General features: G+C 39.4%; 1 long non-coding RNA gene across 1 annotated transcript; it reads left to right on the top strand.

The window, feature by feature from the left end:
* Positions 1-4,877: 4,877 nt before the first annotated feature.
* LOC134739606 (uncharacterized) lies at positions 4,878-16,566 on the top strand. Its single transcript, XR_010126435.1, has 3 exons — positions 4,878-5,111; positions 6,894-7,081; positions 16,506-16,566. It is a non-coding gene; the product is annotated as an uncharacterized LOC134739606 (long non-coding RNA).
* Positions 16,567-22,013: the final 5,447 nt, after the last annotated feature.

The raw sequence follows: 22,013 nt of genomic DNA, 5'->3' as shown, positions 1-22,013 counted from the left end.
GACCTGAATAGCCAAGACAATCTTGAGCAAAAAGAAAAAGCTGTAAACATCACATTCCCTGATTTAAAAATATATTATAAAGTGTGTTGCAACCAAAACAGCATAGTATTGGCATAAAAACAGATACATTGGCCAATGAAACAGGATACAAAGCCTAGAAATAAGCTCACACATTTATAGTCGATGGTTTTTGATGAAGGTACTAAGGACACACAGTAGGGAAAAAATAGTCTTTTCAATAAATGATGTTGGGAAAACTTGATGCCATGGAACGAAACTGGATACTTGTCTCACACCATATACAAAAATCAACTCAAATGAAAGACCTGAAACTGTAAAACCACTAGAATAAAAAATAGAAGAAAAGCTTCATGATATTGCGCAACAATTTTTTGGATATGACCCTGAAAACACAGGCAACAGAAGCAAAAATGGATAAATGCGATGGCATCAAACTAACAAATTTCTGCACAGCAAATGAAACAATTAACAAAGTGAAGAGATAACCCACAAAATGGGAGAAAATATTTTCAAACAACACATCTGATAAAAGGCTAATATTCAAAATATATAAGGAAATCAAACTAGTCAATAGCAAGAACACAAGCTAATTTTTAAAATGGCAAAGGACTTGAACAGACATTTCTCAATATAAGACTACAAATGGCCAACAGGTACATTGAAAAATGCTTAGCATCACTAATCATTAGGAAAATGCTGATTAAAGCCACAATAAAATATTATCTCACACCTTTTAGAATGGCTATGATCAAAAAAGCAAAAGGAAAAAAATATATTGACAACGATGCAGGGAAAAGGGAACTCTCGTACATTGTTGGTGGGACTAATTTGTTACAACCATCATGAAATTTGTATGGTGGTTCATCAGAAGACTAACAATAGAACTACCACATGGCTATATTGTATATTTCAAAAAAAAAAATTAGAGTAAATTTCAAAAATCTCTCCACAAAAATGATAAGTAAATGAAGTGATGAATATGTTAATTATATTGATTAAATCATTTCACATTGTATATGCATATGAAAACATCATATTTTACCCCCAAAATACATACTATTACAAATTATCAATTTAAAATGCTAATTTTTTAAAAGATGAAACAAAAATGCCCATAATTATTCAAAAATATGTTCAACTTCACAAGGAATCAGAGACATACAAACTTATACTAAAATGAAATATTTCACATCCACTCAATTACAAAATTTTTAAATAAAATATAACAAGGATATAGCACAATAGACTTTCTTGTGCATTGCTTGTAGAAGTGTAAATTGATTTTTAAAAAAAGCATTTTAGAAAGCAGTTTTTCTTTCTACATGGGAAACCTGACAATTTGACAATATGCATCCTATAGGAGACAGAATAATGTCCCCACCAAAGTTGTCCATGTTCTGATCTCAAGCACCAGTGAATATGTCATGTTACACATTAAGGGGAGTTAAGGTTGCAGGTGAAATTCAGGTTATTATATCCTGTTACATTACATTTTAACGTCAGCTAACACTAAAACTAAGGGATTATCCTGGAAGGCCCAATGTAATCACAGGAGATCTTTAAATGTGAAAGAAGGAGACAGAAGATTCAGGGTCAGAAACACAGATTTGACAACAGAAGCAAGGTTGGAATGATTCTATGTAAGGACTCAACCCACTGATGCTGGCTTTGAAGATACAAAGGGGCCATGAGCTAGCAAGAAACCAGATTCTCCTCTAGAGTGTCCAGAAGGCTTATGGCCCTGCTGATACTTTGACTTAAGCCTAGTAATACCCATTTCAGACTTCTGACCTCCAAAACTGTAAGATCATAAGTTTGTGTTATTTTAAGTAATTAAATTGTAGTAATTTGTTACAGCAATCATAGGAAACTAATATACATACACCATAATCTGGCAATTTTCCACCTATAAATTAATACATAAATGTATCAAGTAACATGACAAAAATATTCCTAGCAGCATTACTTGAAACAGCAAAAACTGAACAAACCTAATGTCCATCAACAGGAGAGTGGCTATAAGAGAAGGAGAGGAAAATAGCAGAGTACAATGTAGTTAAGAGCACAGGCTCCAGGGTCACCACACCTAGGTTTGAATTCCAGTTCCACTTCTTACCAGCTGTGTGACCTAATTAATTAACCCCTATACCCTGGTTCTCTTCAGATCATATAGATCTTTTGCCATTTACTAATTATTCAACCAAACAGTGCCTTACTTTTCTCATGTGCAAAATGGGATTATTTATGCTATCTTATTTGTATGAAAATTAAATGAATTTATATACGTGTGTGTATATGTGTGTATATATATGTATGTGTGTGTGTGTGTGTATATATATATATATATATGGAGAGAGAGAGAGAGAGAGAGACAGCACTTAGGACAGCCTCTGAGATGCAGAGCTATATAAGATAGCTAATATTATTAAAAATTAAAACTCAAAGCCATGAAAACAAATTTCCTGTGATTCAATATGAATGCACCTCAAAAATATAAAGTTGATGAAAAAAAGTCATAAATAATATATTCAGTGTAATACAACTTCTTTAAATTTCAAGAACTTGTGAATCCAAAATGAATTGTTTAGAATAAATACATATGGGGATGAGCATGAGGTGGAGAAATTTATTGAGAAGGAAATATCCAGGGGCTACAATGATATGAGTAATGTTCCAATTCTGAAGCTAAGGGTTAGATACCTGGCTTATTTCTTGTATCATTTTAATTCTCAATATATAATAAAAATGTAAAATGTTTTCACATAACAAAATAAAATGTTTACTCGTACTTATTTTGTAAGAATAAAGTGCTTTATCATACAAATTATAGAAAAATAAATCTAATAAACTTTGGTACATATTTTCTAGGAAGTACTATGAGGCAATTAAAAAGAATTAGGAAATCAAGATGCACTGAATTAATTATCTTCAAAATGTATTGTAAGGAGAAAAAAATTAAGTTCCACAACAATACTTTTAGTATGAAGTTACCTATTAAAAAATCAAACAAAATGCTTGTTTATTTATATATATGTATGTACCTATGTATTTTGGGAAAGAAAGCATGAAACAGTTCTAACTATAGTACAAAAATAGCATGAAGAATCTGTGTTAAGACGTGCAATGAATAAAAATTTTGAAAGGAGTGACCAAGGTCTAAAGCAGAATTTGAGAGATCTACAGTAAGTCTCTATGAAGTCCCTATGGCAAGTTCTTTAAGAAAACACACAGCAAGAAGCCCTAGACTATATTTCAATTATTTAGGAGATGTGTTGTGTTTTTGTTTGAAAGTGAAAGAACCATTCAGAGTCTAGAGATAAGGTATCTCCTCTTGCAAGGGTGCTGCTTAGATGGAAATGAAAGAAGAGACAACCACAGACAGCAACAATGCGAGAAAGGAGTGACGTCTGGAAGCAAGAGGCAGTTTTATGTGTGAAGCGTTTTCTCTGTTATTTTCATGTCTTTTCTTCTCACTCAGACCTCAAAATAGGAAAAGCATATTAGTTAAGGTACATGCTAAATTTCTGCAACAAAGAGATTACAAAGTGCAAGACAGAAGCTTCTCCCTTTCTTGTGTAAAGATCCAAGGTAAATATCTGGGACTACAAGTATACTTCTGCCATTTTTAACAGATGAGTTTCCTCCCTGGACCCAGGGAGGTGATTTCAGTGTCACCATCTCTTAACGAACAGTAAGAGGTATGAAGATAGGAAAATGCATATGCAACCCTTTTAAAACCAAGACTCAAAAGTTCTTCTACTCATATCTTACTGGCCATAACGTAGGCCTATGAACTCCTCTAGCTACAAGTAAGGATGGGAAACATAGCCTTCATCTGGGCTGATATGTTGCCCAGCAAAACTCGGTTATCATGAAAGAATGGGGAAACAAATATTGGAGGAAAATAAGTTTGCCACAAATGGCAATAACCATCATATTGAAAATTAGATGAATTTAAAAGATAAAATATCTATAAAGCTATTTGTGTAGATGAAGAAAACATATTGTATACCACATAGCCTCAAACAAAAAGTTTACAAGTTGTGATTCTTCTCAAGGGAAAACTAGCTAAGTAATATCCTCAACATAAATTGTCTCTGTGAAAAATATCCTTCTACTTTTCTGCTTCTTTATTATTCTCTCTACAACAGGAATTTTTTTTTTTTTTTTTTTTTTTTTTTTTTTTTGAGATGGAGTGCTCTGTCTCCCAGGCTGGAGTGCAGTGGCGCGATCTCTGCTCACTACAAGCTCCACCTCCCAGGTTCACATCATTTTCCTGCCTCAGCCTCCCGAGTAGCTGGGACTACAGGCACCCGCCACCACGCCCAACTAATTTTTTGTATTTCTCGGCTCACTGAAAGCTCCGCCTCCCAGGTTCAAGCCATTCTCCTGCTTCAGCCTCCCGAGCAGCTGGGATTACAGGTGCCCAACACCATGCCCGGCTAATTTTCTGTATTTTTTAGTAGAGATGGGGTTTCACCATGGTAGCCAGGATGGTCTCGATCTCCTGACTCTCAGGCCTCTGAGCCCAAGCCAAGCCATCGCATCCCCTGTGACTTGCACTTATACGCCCAGATGGCCTGAAGTAACTGAAGAATCACAAAAGAAGTGAAAAGGCCCTGCCCCGCCTTAACTGATGACATTCCACCATTGTGATTTGTTCCTGCCCCACCTTAACTGAGCGATTAACCCTGTGAAATTCCTTCTCCTGGCTCAGAAGCTCCTCCACTGAGCACCTTGTGACCCCCGCCCCTGCCCACCAGAGAACAACCCCCTTTGACTAATTTTCCATTACCTTCCCAAATCCTATAAAATGGCCCCACCCCTATCTCCCTTCGCTGACTCTCTTTTCGGACTCAGCCCACCTGCACCCAGTTGAAATAAACAGCCATGTTGCTCACACAAAGCCTGTTTGGTGGTCTCTTCACACGGACGCGCATGAAATTTGGTGCTGTGACTCGGATCAGGGGACCTCCCTTAGGAGATCAATCCCCCATCCTCCTGCACTTTGCTCCGTGAGAAAGATCCACCTACGACCTCAGGTCCTCAGACCGACCAGCCCAAGAAACATCTCACCAATTTCAAATCTGGTAAGTGGCCTCTTTTTAATCTCTTCTCCAACCTCCCTCGCTATCCCTCGACCTCTTTCTCCTTTCAATCTTGGCGCCACACTTCAATCTCTCCCTTCTCTTAATTTCAATTCCTTTCATTTTCTGGTAGAGACAAAGGAGACACGTTTTATCCGTGGACCCAAAACTCCGGCGCCGGTCATGGACTGGGAAGGCAGCCTTCCCTTGGTGTTTAATCATTGCAGGGATGCCTCTGTGATTATTCATCCACGTTTCAAGGGTGTCAGACCATGCAGGGATGCCTGCCTTGGTCCTTCACCCTTAGCGGCAAGTCCTGCTTTTCTGGGAATGGGGCAAGTACCCCAACCCCTTCTCTCCTTGTCTCTACCCCTTCTCTGCTTTTCCAGGGAAAGGGCAAGTACCCCAACCCCTTCTCTCCTTGTCTCTACCCCTTCTCTGCTTTTCTGGGGAAGGGGCAAGTGCCCCAACCCCTCCTCTCCTTGTCTCTACCCCTTCTCTGCTTTTCCGGGGGAGGGGCAAGTACCCCGCAACCCCTTCTCCTTCACCCTTAGCGGCAAGTCCCTCTTTTCTAGGGGGCAAGAAGCCCCAATCCCTTATTTCCGTGCCCCAACCCCTTCTCTGCTTTTCTAGAAGGCAAGAAACCCCCACCCCTTCTCCGTGTCTCTACTCTTTCTCTGGGCTTGCCTCCTTCACTATGGGCAAGATTCCACCTTCCATTCCTCTTTCTTCTCCCTTAGCCTGTATTCTTAAGAACTTAAAACCTCTTCAACTCTCACCTGACCTAAAATCTAAGCATCTTATTTTCTTCTGCAATGCCACTTGACCCCAATACAAACTTGACAGTAGTTCCAAATAGCCGGAAAATGGCACTTTCAGTTTTTCCATCCTACAAGATCTAAATAATTCTTGTCTTAAAATGGGCAAATGGTCTGAGGTGCCTGATGCCCAGGCATTCTTTTACACATCATCCCTTCCTAGTCTCTGTGCCCAGTGCAACTCGTCCCAAATCTTCCTTCTTTCCCTCCCGCCTGTCCGCTCAGTCCCAACCCCAAGCATCGCTGAGTCCTTCTAATCTTCCTTTTCTACAGACCAATCTGACCTCTCCCCTCTTTGCCAGGCCAAGCTAGGTCCCAATTCTTCCTCAGCCTCCTCTCCTCCACCCTATAATCTTTTTATCGCCTCCCATCCTCACACCTAGTCTGGCTTACAGTGTCGTTCTGTGACTAGCCCTCCCCAACCTGCCCAGCAATTTACTCTTAAAAAGGTGGCTGGAGCCAAAGGCATAGTCAAGGTTAATGCTCCTTTTTCTTTATCCCAAATCAGATAGCGTTTAGGCTCTTTTTCATCAAATATAAAAATCCGGCCCAGTTCATGGCTCATTTGGCAGCAACCCTGAGATGCTTTACAGCCCTAGACCCTAAAAGGTCAAAAGGCTATCTTATTCTCAATATACATTTTATTACCTAATCTGCTCCCGACATTAAATAAAACTCCAAAAATTAAAATCTGGCCCTCAAACCCCACAACAGGACTTAATTAAACTCACCTTCAAGGTGTACAATAATAAAAAAAAAAAGTTGCAATTCCTTGCCTCAACTGTGAGACAAACCCCAGCCACATCTCCAGCACACAAGAACTTCCAAACACCTGAACTGCGGTGGCCAGGCATTCCTCCACAACCTCCTCCCAAAGGAGCTTGCTACAAGTGCCAGAAATCTGGCCACCAGGCCAAGGAATGCCTGCAGCCCAGGGTTCCTCCTAAGCCGTGTCCCATCTGTGCAGGACCCCACTGGAAATTGGACTGTTCAACTCACCTGGCAGCCACTCCCACAGCCCCTGGAACTCTGGCCTAAGGCTCTCTGACTGACTCCTTCTTGGCTTACCGGCTGAAGACTGATGCTGCCTGATCATCTTGGAAGCCCCTTAGACTATCACGGATGCCGAGCTTTAGGTAACTCTCACAGTGGAGGGTAAGTCCGTCCCCTTCTTAATCAATATGGAGGCTACCCACTCCACATTACCTTCTTTTCAAGGGCCTGTTTCCCTTGCCTCCATAACTGTTGTGGGTATTGACAGCCAGGCTTCTAAACCTCTTAAAACTCCCCAACTCTGGTGCCAACTTAGACAACACTCTTTTATGCAATTTTTTTTTAGTTATCTCCACCTACCCAGTTCCCTTATTAGGCCGAGATATTTTAACCAAATTATCTGCTGCCCTGACTATTCCTGGACTACAGCTGCATCTCATTGATGCCCTTCTTCCCAGTCCAAAGCCTCCTTTGCGTCCTCCTCTTGTATCCCCCCACGTTAACCCACAAGTATAAGACACCTCTACTCCCTCCTTGGTGACCGATCATGCACCCCTTACCATCTCATTAAAACCTAATCACCCTTACCCCACTCAAGGCCAATATCCCATCCCACAGCATGCTTTGAAAGGATTAAAGCCTGTTATCACTCGCCTGCTACAGCATGGCCTTTTAAAACCTATAAACTCTCCTTACAATTCCCCCATTTTACCTGTCCTAAAACCAGACAAGCCTTACACGTTAGTTCAGGATCTGCGCCTTATCAACCAAATTGTTTTGCCTATCCACCCCGTGGTGCCAAAACCATATACTCCCCTATCCTCCATACCTCCCTCCACAATCCATTATTCTGTTCTGGATCTCAAACGTGCTATCTTTACTATTCCTTTGCACTCGTCATCCCAGCCTCTCTTCGCCCATCAGGCTCAGCAAATTACCCGGGCTATACTGCCACAAGGCTTCACAGACAGACCCCATTACTTCAGTCAAGCCCAAATTTCATCCTCATCTGTTACCTATCTCAGCATAATTCTCATAAAAACACACGTACTCTCCCTGCTGATCATGTCCGATTAATCTCCCAGACCTCAATCCCTTACAAAACAACTCCTTTCCTTCCTAGGCATGGTTAGTGCAGTCAGAATTCTTACACAAGAGCCAGAACCGCACCTGTAGCCTTTCTGTCCAAACAACTTGACCTTACTGTTTTAGCCTAGCCCTCATGTCTGTGTGCAGCGGCTGCCACTGCTTTAATACTTTTAGAGGGCCTCAAAATCACAAACTATGCTCAACTCACTCTCTACATTTCTCATAACTTCCAAAATCGATTTTCTTCCTCATACCTGATACATATACTTTCTGCTCCCCGGCTCCTTCAGCTGTACTCACTCTTCGTTAACTCCCACAATTACCATTGTTCCTGGCCCGGACTTCAATCCAGCCTCCCACATTATTCCAGATACCACACCTGACCCTCATGACTGCATCTCTCTGATCCACCTGATGTTCATCCCATTTCCCCACATTTTCTTCTTCCCTGTTTCTCACCCTGATCACACTTGATTTATTGATGGCAGTTCCACCAGGCCTAATCGCCACACACCAGCAAAGGCAGGCTATGCTATAGTACAAGCCACTAGCCCGCCTCTTAAAACCTCTCATTTCCTTTCCATTGTGGAAATCTATGCTCAAGGAAATAACTTCTCAGTGTTCCATCTGCTATTCTACTACTCCTCAGGGATTATTCAGGCCCCCTCCCTTCCCTACACATCAAGCTCAAGGATTTACCCCCACCCAGGACTGGCAAATTAGCCTTACTCAACATGCTCTGAGTCAGATAACTAAAATAACTCTTAGTCTAGGTAGACACTTTCACTGGATAGGTACAGGCCTTTCCTGCAGGGTCTGAGAAGGCCACCACAGTCATTTCTTCCCTTCTGTCAGACATAATTCCTCAGTTGAGCCTTCCCACCTCTATACAGTCTGATAACAGACTAGCCTTTATCAGTCAAATCAGCCAAGCACTTTTTCAGGCTCTTAGTATTCAGTGAAACCTTTATATCCCTTACGGTCCTCCATCTTCAGGAAAAGTAGAACGGACTGAAGGTCTTTTAAAAACACACCTCACCAAGCTCAGCCACCAACTTAAAAAGGACTGGACAATACTTTTACCACTTTCCCTTCTCAGAAGTCAGACCTGTCCTCAGAATGCTACAAGGTACAGCCCATTTAAGCTCCTGTATAGCCAGACACCAGACCAACTTAGACTGTGACTCCTATTCACCATTCTCAACTACTCATACATGCCCTGCTCTTGTTTACACTGCCAGTTTACACTGTTTCTCCAAGCCATCACAGCTGATATCTCCTCCTGCTATCCCCAAACTGCCACTCTTAACTCTTGAAGTAAATAAATAATCTTTGCTGGTAGGACTATGCTGAACCTCCTTAGGCACTCTCTAATTAGCTGTCCTAGGTCCTCCCAATTCTTAGTCCTTTTATACCTGCTTTTCTCCTTCTCTTATTCCATTTAGTTTTTCAATTCATACAAAACGGTATCCAGGCCATCACCAATCATTCTATATGACAAATGTTTCTTCTAACAACCCCACAATATCACCCCTTACCACAAGATCTCCCTTCAGCTTAATCTCTCCCACTCTAGTTGCCACGCCGCCCCGATCTCACCTGAAGCAGCCCTGAGAAACATCGCCCATTCTCTCTCCATACCACCCCCCAAAAATTTTCGCCACCCCAACACTTCAACACTATTTTGTTTTATTTTTCTTATTAATATAAGAAGGCAGGAATGTCAGGCCTCTGAGCCCAAGCCAAGCCATCGCATCCCCTGTGACTTGCACTTATACGCCCAGATGGCCTGAAGTAACTGAAGAATCACAAAAGAAGTGAAAAGGCCCTGCCCCGCCTTAACTGATGACATTCCACCATTGTGATTTGTTCCTGCCCCACCTTAACTGAGTGATTAACCCTGTGAAATTCCTTCTCCTGGCTCAGAAGCTCCCCCACTGAGCACCTTGTGACCCCCACCCCTGCCCACCAGAGAACAACCCCCTTTGACTGTAATTTTCCATTACCTTCCCAAATCTTATAAAATGGCCCCACCCTTATCTCCCTTTGCTGACTCTCTTTTTGGACTCAGCCCTCCTGCACCCAGGTGAAATAAACAGCCATGTTGCTCACACAAAGCCTGTTTGGTGGTCTCTTCACACGGACACGCATGAAACTGACCTCGTGATCTGCCTACCTCAGCCTCCCAAAGTGCTGGGGTTATAGGCGTGAGCCACCGCGCCCGGCCAATTTTTTGTATTTTTAGTAGAGAAGGGGTTTCACTGTGTTAGCCAGGATGGTCTCGATCTCCTGACCTCGTGATCTGCCCACCTCGGCCTCCCAAAGTGCTGGGATTACAGGCTCGAGCCACCACACCCGGCCAACTGGAAATGTTAGTAATGACCAAGTATATGCCAGAGGAAAAAAAGTGAAACTATGAATAATTTCATGGCTTTGGAATCAAAATTTCTGATCACTTGACTTTCTTGTCCTCTCAGCCTTCAAATCTCAAAATATAACAACTTTTACATGTATTTTTATAAGTAACACAAATTTACAAAGCATTAAATTTATTCAAGTCACAAAGTTGATTCTACATGCCAACACTGACCAGGGGCACAAAAACCAGCCATTTTGTCCTCTCTCTGACTTTCCCTGTTATTCTAGAAGTGTTTCATTGTCAAATGCATACTACTGTACAGAAGAGTTTGGTAAATTTACCTCATGGTCTAACAGCCTCCACAGACAAGCAGCTTAATCTAATAAATGGAAAGATTTATGATAGATTTGTCTTTCCATAGTAAATGGAAAGATAAATGGTCAGTCATGGAGAAAGCAGGGTGTGTTTCTTCAACTAGGGACTTTTTCTGTCTGGATTTTACCCACTTGGATTGACCAGACAGGGGAAAAGAAAATCTCAGAAAAGCTACCATTATGTGAAATCAAGTTCAGTAACAGAACTTTGGAAATGGAAAGAAGAAAAGCAATTTGCAAAGCCATATCCAGCCAGATGCCTCTTTGCTTCATTTTTGTTGTTGTTGCTTTTGTTTTTGTTTTTGTTTCAGATGAGCAAACTCAGATTCAAAGAGGTAGATAACTTACTTGGAGTCACACAGTAATATCGGAATTGGATCCCCTAGCACTTTCAGGAAGCAATTCCATGTGCTCACACTTATAAATAAATTATCAACTACTCTTTTTAGCTTTTTTTTTTTTCTTTTTTGGTATAGATCCACAGTTCCATGTTTAAGCAGCTCCCCTGCGTGCTTTTATTACCAATTTTCTTTGAACAAATAAAAATGTTCTATATTCTTTTGGGCAGTTTACTTTACTTGACAATAGTTGACTCATGGGAAAATTTAATTGGTCATAGGAGAATGTGCTAGTGAATATGAGGTTTAGTTAAAAATTAAAACTAAATACTCTAACTCTGGATTGTTCCTTGAATTCTGGGGACTGCCTAGAAAAATCAGACATGAGAGTGCCAGAGTGTGTGCAGCTGTCTAACTGCAGGGCATATGCTCAGGTGGCGGGGGGGTGGCTCGTATCTTCCTAAGAGTTGTTTCTGTGGTTGCTGGGACCTCCTCAGATTCTGGATTTCATGACAGAAATAAGGTTAGCTGACCTTGAATTGAGAAGCAGAGGCAACAGCTGAATTTTTACAGGCATAAGTTCCAATTCATCTGGCCTGTGGCATCTGCAGCTGCTGCCTACAGGGTAGGACTTCTGACCCCTCCTGCAAAGGCTTCCTGGTCAAAGCAATGCTTACTAGTTTTCCTTTGTCTGGAATCTCTGTCAGATCATTTTCCAGACAAATCTCCACTCTTTTCCTGGGGAGTATTCCAGGAAAGACAGCACTTGAACTGATGTCAGCCATTTGCTTTTGATTACAAATTTATTTCTGTATGTGCTGCAGCTAAATGTCATGGTGAGATTATAGAAAGCAGGTCCAGGATGAGCTGCAAGATATTATTATAGAAAGGGGGAATAAACATCGGGGCGGAAAGGCACAACATGCACTGAATGAAATTGAATTGAATTAAAAATAGCAGAATACATAGATATGAATTGTTCCATAAATCAACTCTCAGTTACATACATTGACTCTTGGTATTAATTTTATATTTATGTAGTATATACCCCTTATTGTGGGACACAGTTTAAAATTTTGAGACATCTAATAGAAATACATAACAAATATTTTTATTCTTTATGAAGGTTGACTGCTATTACTTTATTAGTGATATTCTAGATTAAATCACTAAAATTTCCTAACCGGCTGTGCTCAGTGGCTCACACCTGTAATCTCAACACTTTAGGAGGCAGAGGCAGCAGGATCACTTGAGCCCAGGAGCTCAAGACCAGCCTGGGCAACATAGCAAGACTACCTCAACAAAAAATTTAAAAGTTAGCTGGGCATGGTGACAGGCAACCGTAGTCCCAGCTACTAAGGAGGCTGAGTTGGGAGGATTGCTTGAGCCCAGGAGATTGAGGCTGCAGTGAGCTGTGATTGCACCACTGCACTCCAGGCTGGGTGATAGAGTGAGGCTCTGTCTCAGAAAAAAAAAAAAAATGACAATAGTTATATAATTACGTAAAACTATTAGAAGTCCTGTAGATCTGCTTTATATGAATGATGTTTTCTGAAAAGAGATTATGTGTCCTTAAATCAGATAGGCACTACAGGAATTAAGGTTAAGTTCTGGCTTGATGAAATTTAGGCATTTGGCATCATTTATTTTCTTAAAGACATACATCAGCAATTTGCATTGAACTTATATATATATAACATAGTTTAATCTCAGAAAATTTTCCTGTTCAGGAGTTATTATTTCAACTCATTCTAACACTGAGTTTAAATGACTTCCCATTTAACTCAGTTGACTGCAATGGTTCTCCATTTAACTCAAAGTAAAAGCCAGAGTTCTTACTGTGTTCTGTAAAGCCCAGCCTAAACTGGTCCCCTGTTACTTTTTTGACCTCTTCTCTCACTACTGCCTTGGCTCAATGCTCTACCCACATTGGCCTCTTCATTGTCCCTTGAACACATCAAGTATGCTCCTAGCCTAAGGCATATTCTAGGCTCAAGCTATATTTTAACTGTCCCTTTTCCAGGGACTTCATTCCCTCAAACATTCCTTTAGCCAGCTCCTTTATCCCCTACAACTTGTATTTAGTTCTTGTTTCTCAAGGCAGCCCACCTTGGCCACCGTATTTTATACTGCTAACATAGCCACCCACACCCATAACCCCACTCTAGTTTTTCATTTTTCATAGCACTTGTTACTTTTTAACATGTTTTTATTCTTTATTATGCTTACTGTTTATTTTGCTAGAACGTAAATTTTATGAGGCATGAAATATTCCTGTTCAAGAGTTGTTGTTTCAACTCAATCCAACACTAATTTGAAATGACTTCCCATGTAACTCAGTTGACCAGCATATAGTAATTGCTCAAGAAACATTTGTTGAAAGAATGTTGCTGAACAAAAACCCTTCTGTATCTTTTTTCTTTTAACTCTTCCACCATCACTATGTACCTATATTTATCTATATTTATATTTTTTTTTTTTGTATTTTTTAGTTCTGGGTACATGTGTAGGAGGTGCAGGTTTGTTACATGTAGACATGTGCCACAGTGGTTTGCTGCACCTATCAAACCATCACCTAGATATTAAGCACAGCATGCATTAGCTATTTTTCCTAATACTCTCCCTGACCACCAACCCCCCAACAGACCCCAGTGTGTGTTGTTCCCTTCCCTGTGTCCATGTGTTCTCATTGTTCAGCTCCCACTTATAAGTGAGAACATGCAGTGTTTGGTTTTCTGTTCTTGTGTTAGTTTGCTGAGGATAATGGCTTCCAGCTTCATCCATGTCCTTGCAAATTTCATTCCTTTTAATGGCTGCACAGTATTCCATGGTGTATATGTACACATTTTCTTCATCCAGTCTATCACTGATGGTCATTTGGGTTGATTCCATGTCCTTGCTCTTGTGAATAGTGCTGCAACGAACATACATGTGCATGTATGTTTGTAATAGAATGATTTATATTCCTTTGGGTATATACCCAGTAATGAGATGGCTGGATCAAATGGTATTTCTGATTCTAGCTCTTTGAGGAATTGCCACACCATCTTCCATAATGGTTGAACTAATTTACACTCCCACCAACATTATATAAGTGTTCCTCTTTCTCCACAACCTTATCAGCATCTGTTATTTTTTGGCTTATTTTTTCTTTTTCATTTCATTTCTATATTTATCAGCATATATTCTTTATTCTGTTCTGTTCTTTTTGTATTGCTTGACTTTTTAATAATAAATACATATTTTTATAATTTTTCCCAAAGTCAATAAAATGTATAAAGAGTGGAAGAGGCATAGATAAAATAAGTTTGTGTGTGCAGGAGAGAAGGGTTGATAATGAAACACCTTTTTAAGCCATTAGTAACATTTAGCAGCCTAGTTTGGCTGTATATAATTACATTTTGTTAATATAGTAGAGTCCAGTGGACATTTGCATGATTTTTCACTAAATAAACTTTTTCAACAAAATCCATATTTTTCAAGGAGATTTTTTTTTTACAGTGAATGGAAGCAGACAATAAACAGACAATTAAATATCAAGAAATGATACATATTATGAAGAGAAATAAAATAGGGTAAGGCTATAGAGAATGATGGACAGAGATATAGAGGGTGAGGGGAAGGTACAAGTAACCGGAGCAACATTGTAAGTATTTTGTAAAATATGTTTTATGTATATGTACTTGTGAATTTCTGAGTTACAAACCAGTAATGTCTTCTTCTTTGGAATTTTTTTTTTTAGTTTATGTGCTGCCGAAGTGAGCACCTTCTTTGGAATTTTTTTTAGTGACATGAGATTTATAGCTTGAAACAGATTTTCCATGCTCATAATGGCTGTGAAGGAGTTAGGGGTACAGTGGAATTTCTAAATTCTCTCTTCATCGGGGTTGTCAGATTTTTTTTATTGAATCTAGGAATGAGCCCATGGTCTCTGCAGTTTAAATTAATAATTTTCTTTGCTGGAAATTCATGCCAATTTTTAACACTCCACTAACCAAGATATGTCTACTCCGGAAGTCTCTCACATGATAATGTTTAACCTCTAACCATTTTCTCACTATCTCAAATTCACATTTTAAAGATTCACCCATTGAAAAGTTAACATGTTTTTGTCCTTTAAGTGATGCTTAGTTTTTTTCTATAGAGAAAAAATGGTTTAAATATATAAGATCTAAATCCAGACAAGATCTGATAAGTCAGATCTGATAAGTCAGAGCATTTCCAAAGGATCACCATAGATTGGTAATTTTCTTTTTTCCTGGATTATATTAACTGAGTGAATGTGACCCCTTTGTTTCAGTTGTAGAAAATCTGGTCCTTCTACAGTGTTCTGCTCAAGAAGTTAGACCATTTGGATGGTGGGCTTATACAAGGAAGCTGGGAAAAACAGAACTTCTCCACTACCAAGAAAATTCTTAAATTGAAAACCCTCAGGTTCAACTGACATGTTTTGACATTTAACTTACTTTTTCATAAAATAAATGCTAACCATTAAGTATAAGGACAGGTGCTTACTTGTTTGGGCAGGATAAATGTAAAAATATATTTCAGGGTCTGCCTTTAAGAAGACTACAATCTGACATGACAGATAAATAATGTGAGTTCAAAAACGTGTTGTTAGATAAGAGAAAAATCATTTTTCGTTCATTGATGAGACATCGATTCATTAACAAAGATGCACCAGCCGGGTACGGTGGCTCACGCCTGTAATCCCAGCACTCTGGGAGGCCGAGGCAGGCGGATCACGGGGTCAGGAGATCGAGACCATCCTGGCTAACACAGTGAAACTCCGTCTCTACTAAAAATACAAAAAATTAGCCAGGCGTGGTGGCGGGCCCCTGTAGTCCCAGTTACTCAGGAGGCTGAGACAGGAGAATAGCGTGAACCTGGGAGGCGGAGCTTGCAGTGAGCTGAGATCGCGCCACCACACTCCAGCCTGGGCGATAGAGCGAGACTCCGTCTCAAAAAGAAAGTTTCACTGAAAATAGTCCAGAAGGAGGGAGCAATGAGGAAAGAATATTTTACAGGATGAAGAGGTAGGAAATATTGAACTATAGCAAGTAGTTGGACATGGCTATTATACAATGCAGGTAAAAGTAAGTAATGGGAAATCAAGTGGAAAGTTTATTAGAACTGGCAGATCTTGAGTGCATGGAATAGGTAGAGTTGGTTGCCTGCCCTGTCCTGCATAACCCAGGGGTATTTAATCCTACCCTCAGACCCAAGCCTGAATTCTCAGCATCCCATGTAAGTCATTAGCCTCCCATTATTAGGGATTAGTTTAGGAGAAGCACATGGCCAATTAGATGAGAGAGTTGTCTGCTGTGAGCCTTCTGGCAAATGTCATCTTGCTATTAAACATTAGAAAGAAATGTTCCCACTCCTTCCAATGTTGGATCTGCATACGATACTTGAAATTTTTACAGCTCTTTTGTCATCAACCTGAGGATGAAGCCAACAAGAGAAAGAGAACATGGATCCAAGAGAACTGCTAAGAAGCAAAGGTAGGGGCCTATCTATGAAATTTCTTAATATTTGTGACATAATAAGATCCAGTGTTGCTTAATTCATTTAGAATTGTGGGTTTTTAAATTATTTGCATCTTAAAGCATCTTAACTGATACAGTCAGGCTAGGGAATTTGAACTTACATGTATCAGAGCAGACAATGAAGAAGTACAGATACTTATAAGTAGAGGATAAGTATTAGATTAATCTGGGCATGGTATTTGAGATGGATTTAGTTAGGATGAAAGTGGATAGGAGAAGCAAGTTAGTAGATGATCATAATTATCTAGGTAAGAGATAATGCAATTCCAAACGCGGGTGAGGCCATGATGAAAATAGCTTTGAATAGACATTAGACAATTTTGAAATAAAAGTGGACGAGCAAGAATATTTGCAGGTAGGAAAAAATCAGGCAATAAAGAGAGAAAGAAGAAATTATTCTGGAAAATAAACGTGTTCTTGACCATTTCTCACTGGAATTCACTGTCAGGAGCCGCAGTTTATATGGATTCTTGGAAGAGAGTGCTGTAGATCATAGCAAACTGTTGTATTCAGCAGCAGCCTGCTTGACAACACCTCCTCCAACCTCTTTCCTTCCTCATTCTTTGTCCCTTACTCCAGTCTATAGGATTGTACCCTCTAGTGAAGGAGTTTTACAGAAGCCTTTGCCTCGGGCTCTGCTTCCAGGAGAACCCGAAACCAAAATACTCTCCTTAAGGAAGGTTGGACTAAATAAAACAAAATTACTTTCCACATTTAAAATTCTGTGGTTCTAATAAACAAAATAACGTGCTTTCTAAAAGCAACTGCCCCAGAGAGGAGGTATGACAATTTCCCCTCTCAAGAATATCATTAACAGTTAAATCCTATTACTACAGGCCAACAAAGGGCCTTCCAAGTTCCTTTGCTTCACTGCTATTTTGTTGAGTTTACTGCTTTTTGATTTCCCTATATTGCTGGTCTTGGGCTTGAAAATGGCTTTCCTATCCTGGAACATTTGTTTTCATGATTTCAATGTGTTGGAATATATCATGTGTAAGAATTCTGGCACATTCTAAAGAGAAGCCTCAAAAAACATATTCTAGTTTCCAAATGGATTGGCTAATAAGAGTAATATAAATGAAAATGAAAGAAGGCAACAGGAAACAATATTGAAATTTCTAACTTAACCAGGCATAGGAGACCAGAACAGTAATGGAAACAGTCAGGGCTCTCAGTGCAGATAAGCATTTCACAGTCTGATCTACAGGCCCTACCAGTGCCATCAGTTCCAGGCATTTCAGTAAAGTATGAATCACCTCTCCTGTGGAGGTAACTGCAGTGAACCTAGAACTCAACCATTGCATAAAAAAAGCACAAAGACCCCAACGAAGGCAAGCAGTCATGAATGGCACATGTAATTCCTTGTAGGTGAGACTAGGTATATGGGAAGTAACTCTAGGATTTTACTCAGAAATAAAATATTGTAAACTAAACCACTGAGAAAAAAAAATGGAAGGGTAAGCATGAACTTCATTCCTCAAAGGTATCAAATATGTAGGATATTTATTTCTTTAACTTCAGAGATGGCTCATCAAATCTGAAAATGAAGTTATTTGTTAAAATAAATTGATTTGAAATAGTTTTCACCTTTTGAATAGTGTGGGGATTTTCCAGAATGCCTATGAAACGTAAGGCATGTACTAGGTTCACACATCCAGAATTAAATAATAATATTCTTGTCTCTACCATTTCATAAACAACTTTCCAGACACTGGAGACAAGCCCAGAGTATTCAAGAGGCTTTACACACTCAACACCCACATCTACAGTCACTTTTTGCCATGGGGGATCCTTGGTGGAGCTGGCAAGGGACATTATTAGGCAGTGCAAGCATTCTCGTGGATAAATAGCAATGACTATTAAGCACGCTTGCCTTTTTCCTCTGTAGGAATTTGTCTCCCCTTAACCTGAAGACCTTCTTTTCTTATCCTTTTTTGATTAAGGATCTGGTAAATTCATCTATAGTGGCATAAATTTATGATTAGATTTTCTAATGTTGTACCCCTCTAATACTAACATATTGCACAAAGGGTAAATTATTACATCTCCCAGAAATGTAGTCATGCTTAATGGTACCAGTGCATTCTGAGAAACATGTGCTTAGGTGAGTTCTTCATCCTGTGAACATCATAGAGTGTACTCACATAAACCTAGATGGTATGGGCTACTACACACCTAGGATATATGGTACAGCCTATTGCTCCTCAGCTACAAATCTGTACTGCATGTTACTACACTGAATCCTGTGGGCAATTGTAACACAAAGGTAAATATTGTGCATTTAAATATTGAAAAGATACAGTAAAAATATAGTATAAAAATAAAAAATGGTATACCTATATAGGGCACTTATGATGAATGTAGCTTGCAGGACTAGAAGCTACATTCTAGTCCTTGCTCTGGGTAAACTGGTGCGTGAGTAGTGAGTGAATGTGATGGCCTAGGACATTACTGTACACTATTATAGTATTATAGTACTAGTATTACTGTACCTATTATAAACACTGTACACTTACGCTACACTAAATTTATTTTTTTTTTAATTTTCTTCAATAATAAAGTTGCCTTAGCTTATTGTAACTATTTTCTAAACTTTTTGATTTTTTTACCATTTGACTCTTTTGTAATAACGCTTAGCTTAAAATAAACATTGTACAGCTATAAATATTTTCTTCCTTTATATCCATAGTCTATAATTATTTTTCTGTGTTTTAATTTATTTTATTTGTACTTTTTAATCATTTTTGTTAAAAACTAAGACACAAACATACAAATTAGCCTAGGTCTACACAGGGTCAAGGTCATGAATATCATTCTTCCTCCAGAACTTGTCCCACTGAAAGATTTTCAGGGGCAATAACATGACATGAGGCTGTCATGTCCTATGATAACAGTGCCTTCTTCTGGAATGCCTCCTGAAGGACCTGCCTGAGGCTGTTAACTTTTAAAAATACATAAATAGAAGGAGACAGTCTAAGAAAGCAATTAAGTATAGCATAGTAAATACATAAATCAGCAACATAGTCATTTATTATCATTATCAAATATTATATACTGTACCCAATGCCTGTCCTATACTTTTATAGGACTGACAGTGCAATAGATTTATTTACACCAGCATCATCACAAACACTGGAGTAATGCATTGTGCTTCAATGTAGTGATGGCTACAACATTAGGCAATAAGAATGTTTCAGCTCCATTATAATCTTATGGGACCACTATCCCATATGTAGTCTGTCTTTGACCAAAACATTGTTAATCAATGCATGACTGTATTTGCATGGTTTTTTCTATTCAGTGGGGAAAAAAAATGCCAGTTACAAAATGACAGGCCTGCTAGTAGCGGAAAGATTGATTTGGAAGATAAAAAAGGGGTCAGTTGCCATATTCCTCACAAATAACACCAAGGATTTACTCTCCTATCCTGTTTTCACATGCATCACAACTCACTGGATTGCCTTTTCAGAATGACAAAGACCTAGCTGATTGTTTTTGCAAAAGGACCGCAAAACATTCACATTAGGGGAGTGCTCATTTTCACTCCACCCTAAGGAGTCTTTACAGAATGAAGAAGGGAAATAAAGTGATTAATCCACTACCATGCAATTTTCCTTCTTGTTAATAGAACCTCCCCACAAGAGATTCTTCCTTTCCCCCTCTACTTCTCTCTTGGGCTAAGAAGCATCAGAAAGCCACGTTTCAGACAACCAAGCTAATGGGGGGTCAGAATCTGAACAAGGGTCCTGAGATGGGCAGAGGGCACAAGTAGAACATAAAGAGAGGATAGGGCTTGATATCAAGCCAGCAGTTTGTTGAGCCAGAGGCTCCCTATGGATTCCTTCGGTCGTGGAGCATTCAGCACTAATGAAGACCTTATACACCAGGAAGTGGAGACACGAAATGAAAAGATAAAATGTTTTTCAGTTGTTCAAAGCCTAGTGAAATCACTCCTCAGCCCAACGGCAGAACTGGAGGGGAGAATGGCTGGGCCCCATAACAGGTGCAGACAAATGCTGACTAGCAGTGAAAGAGCAGAGAGGAGAATAGCCCCTGAAAGCTTCTTTTTACTGAACCTTGCTTTTAAGTGAAATGGTCTGGATATTCCCAACAATTCTGTTACTCGATTTTACTTACAATTTCAATTGTGTATTAGGATTCTTGTGGGGGTATTTGAGGCTGAGAATAATACTCTATTATACTTCAGAATTGTCATCTCATCACTGCCGTTTTAAAGTCAAATTTGTTTTACTTTTTAATGAAAACGTATTTTCCTCCTTTTATCCTGCTGCCTCCATCCCATTGTACAAAATGTTAACATTCCTTCATTATGTCACACATGGTCTCCAACAAATGTCATCAGAATTGCAAAGTTATTCAGTGTCTTGTGACTGTTTTGCAGTATTTACCCAAGCTTCCTTGCAGATCTATTCATGAATAAATTTTGCACGCTTTGTAACTGCATTCTCAGATATTGCCATTCATAGTTTTATGAGACACTAATTGTAAGAAGTTGATATTTTTGCTGTCACATATACGTCCTTATTAATTCTAGAGTATTTTAAGCAGCAAACGGCTAAATGGGAATAAAAAACAGCACGTAAACTAAGCAGTTGCCAGCAGTGAATGGCATGCTTAATTACTGCTGGCTACGGTCCTTTAAACTAAAGAGATAACCTTTGATAATTAAACACACACACACATATTAATTCTTTCCAACATATATCATTTCTAAAACACAAGGAAGTCAACATTCTTCCCAGTTCTATCAAATTTATGATCCTTTTATTTCCGGTTTCAGTCTGGTAGACCATTCAGGTTTTATGTTTAAGCTCAGTGCTAATGCCTCTCTCATCCGCACTCTTGACTCAAGGAAATGACCAGAAGCAATTGCTAAGTAAGTACAGGGCCCATCAGCGAGTCTAACTGGCTTGCTTCCCAGATGCTCCTGCCATCTGTTGGAAATGTAGCCCAATAGAAACAGAATGTAGACTTAAAAATGCACTTTTCCCCGAGTCTTTTAAAAAGTGTGTTTATCACGCTTTAATAATTAGCCATGTAAACAGGCTTTAAATCATGGCCTCAGATACTAAAATAAACACTGCTCCTCCACTTGGCCATGGTAGGGGAGCTTTGCATCATGATATATTTAAACAAATCTTCAATCTCCTTGTCTCCTTGTTCCATAAAATATGACATTGGCTATTAAAACAATAAGTCATACAGAGCAAAATGCAAGATGAGAGAATTGTTTTGCAGAAGAAAGAGGTCAACTAAGGGAGAAAGAATGAGACAAAAGGCACTTTGTGAGCCAAACAGGAACTATTTTCTCTCACCACATGATATGTAGCTTTTGGTAGAAGTGACTGTTGAAATTTAGATAAA

The sequence above is a fragment of the Pongo pygmaeus genome, chromosome 4 (genome assembly GCF_028885625.2).
Source record: "Pongo pygmaeus isolate AG05252 chromosome 4, NHGRI_mPonPyg2-v2.0_pri, whole genome shotgun sequence".
Classification (NCBI taxonomy): Eukaryota; Metazoa; Chordata; class Mammalia; order Primates; family Hominidae; genus Pongo; species Pongo pygmaeus.
The sequence above is the reverse complement of the archived record's forward strand: the minus strand, read 5'-3'. Positions and strand labels throughout refer to the sequence as shown.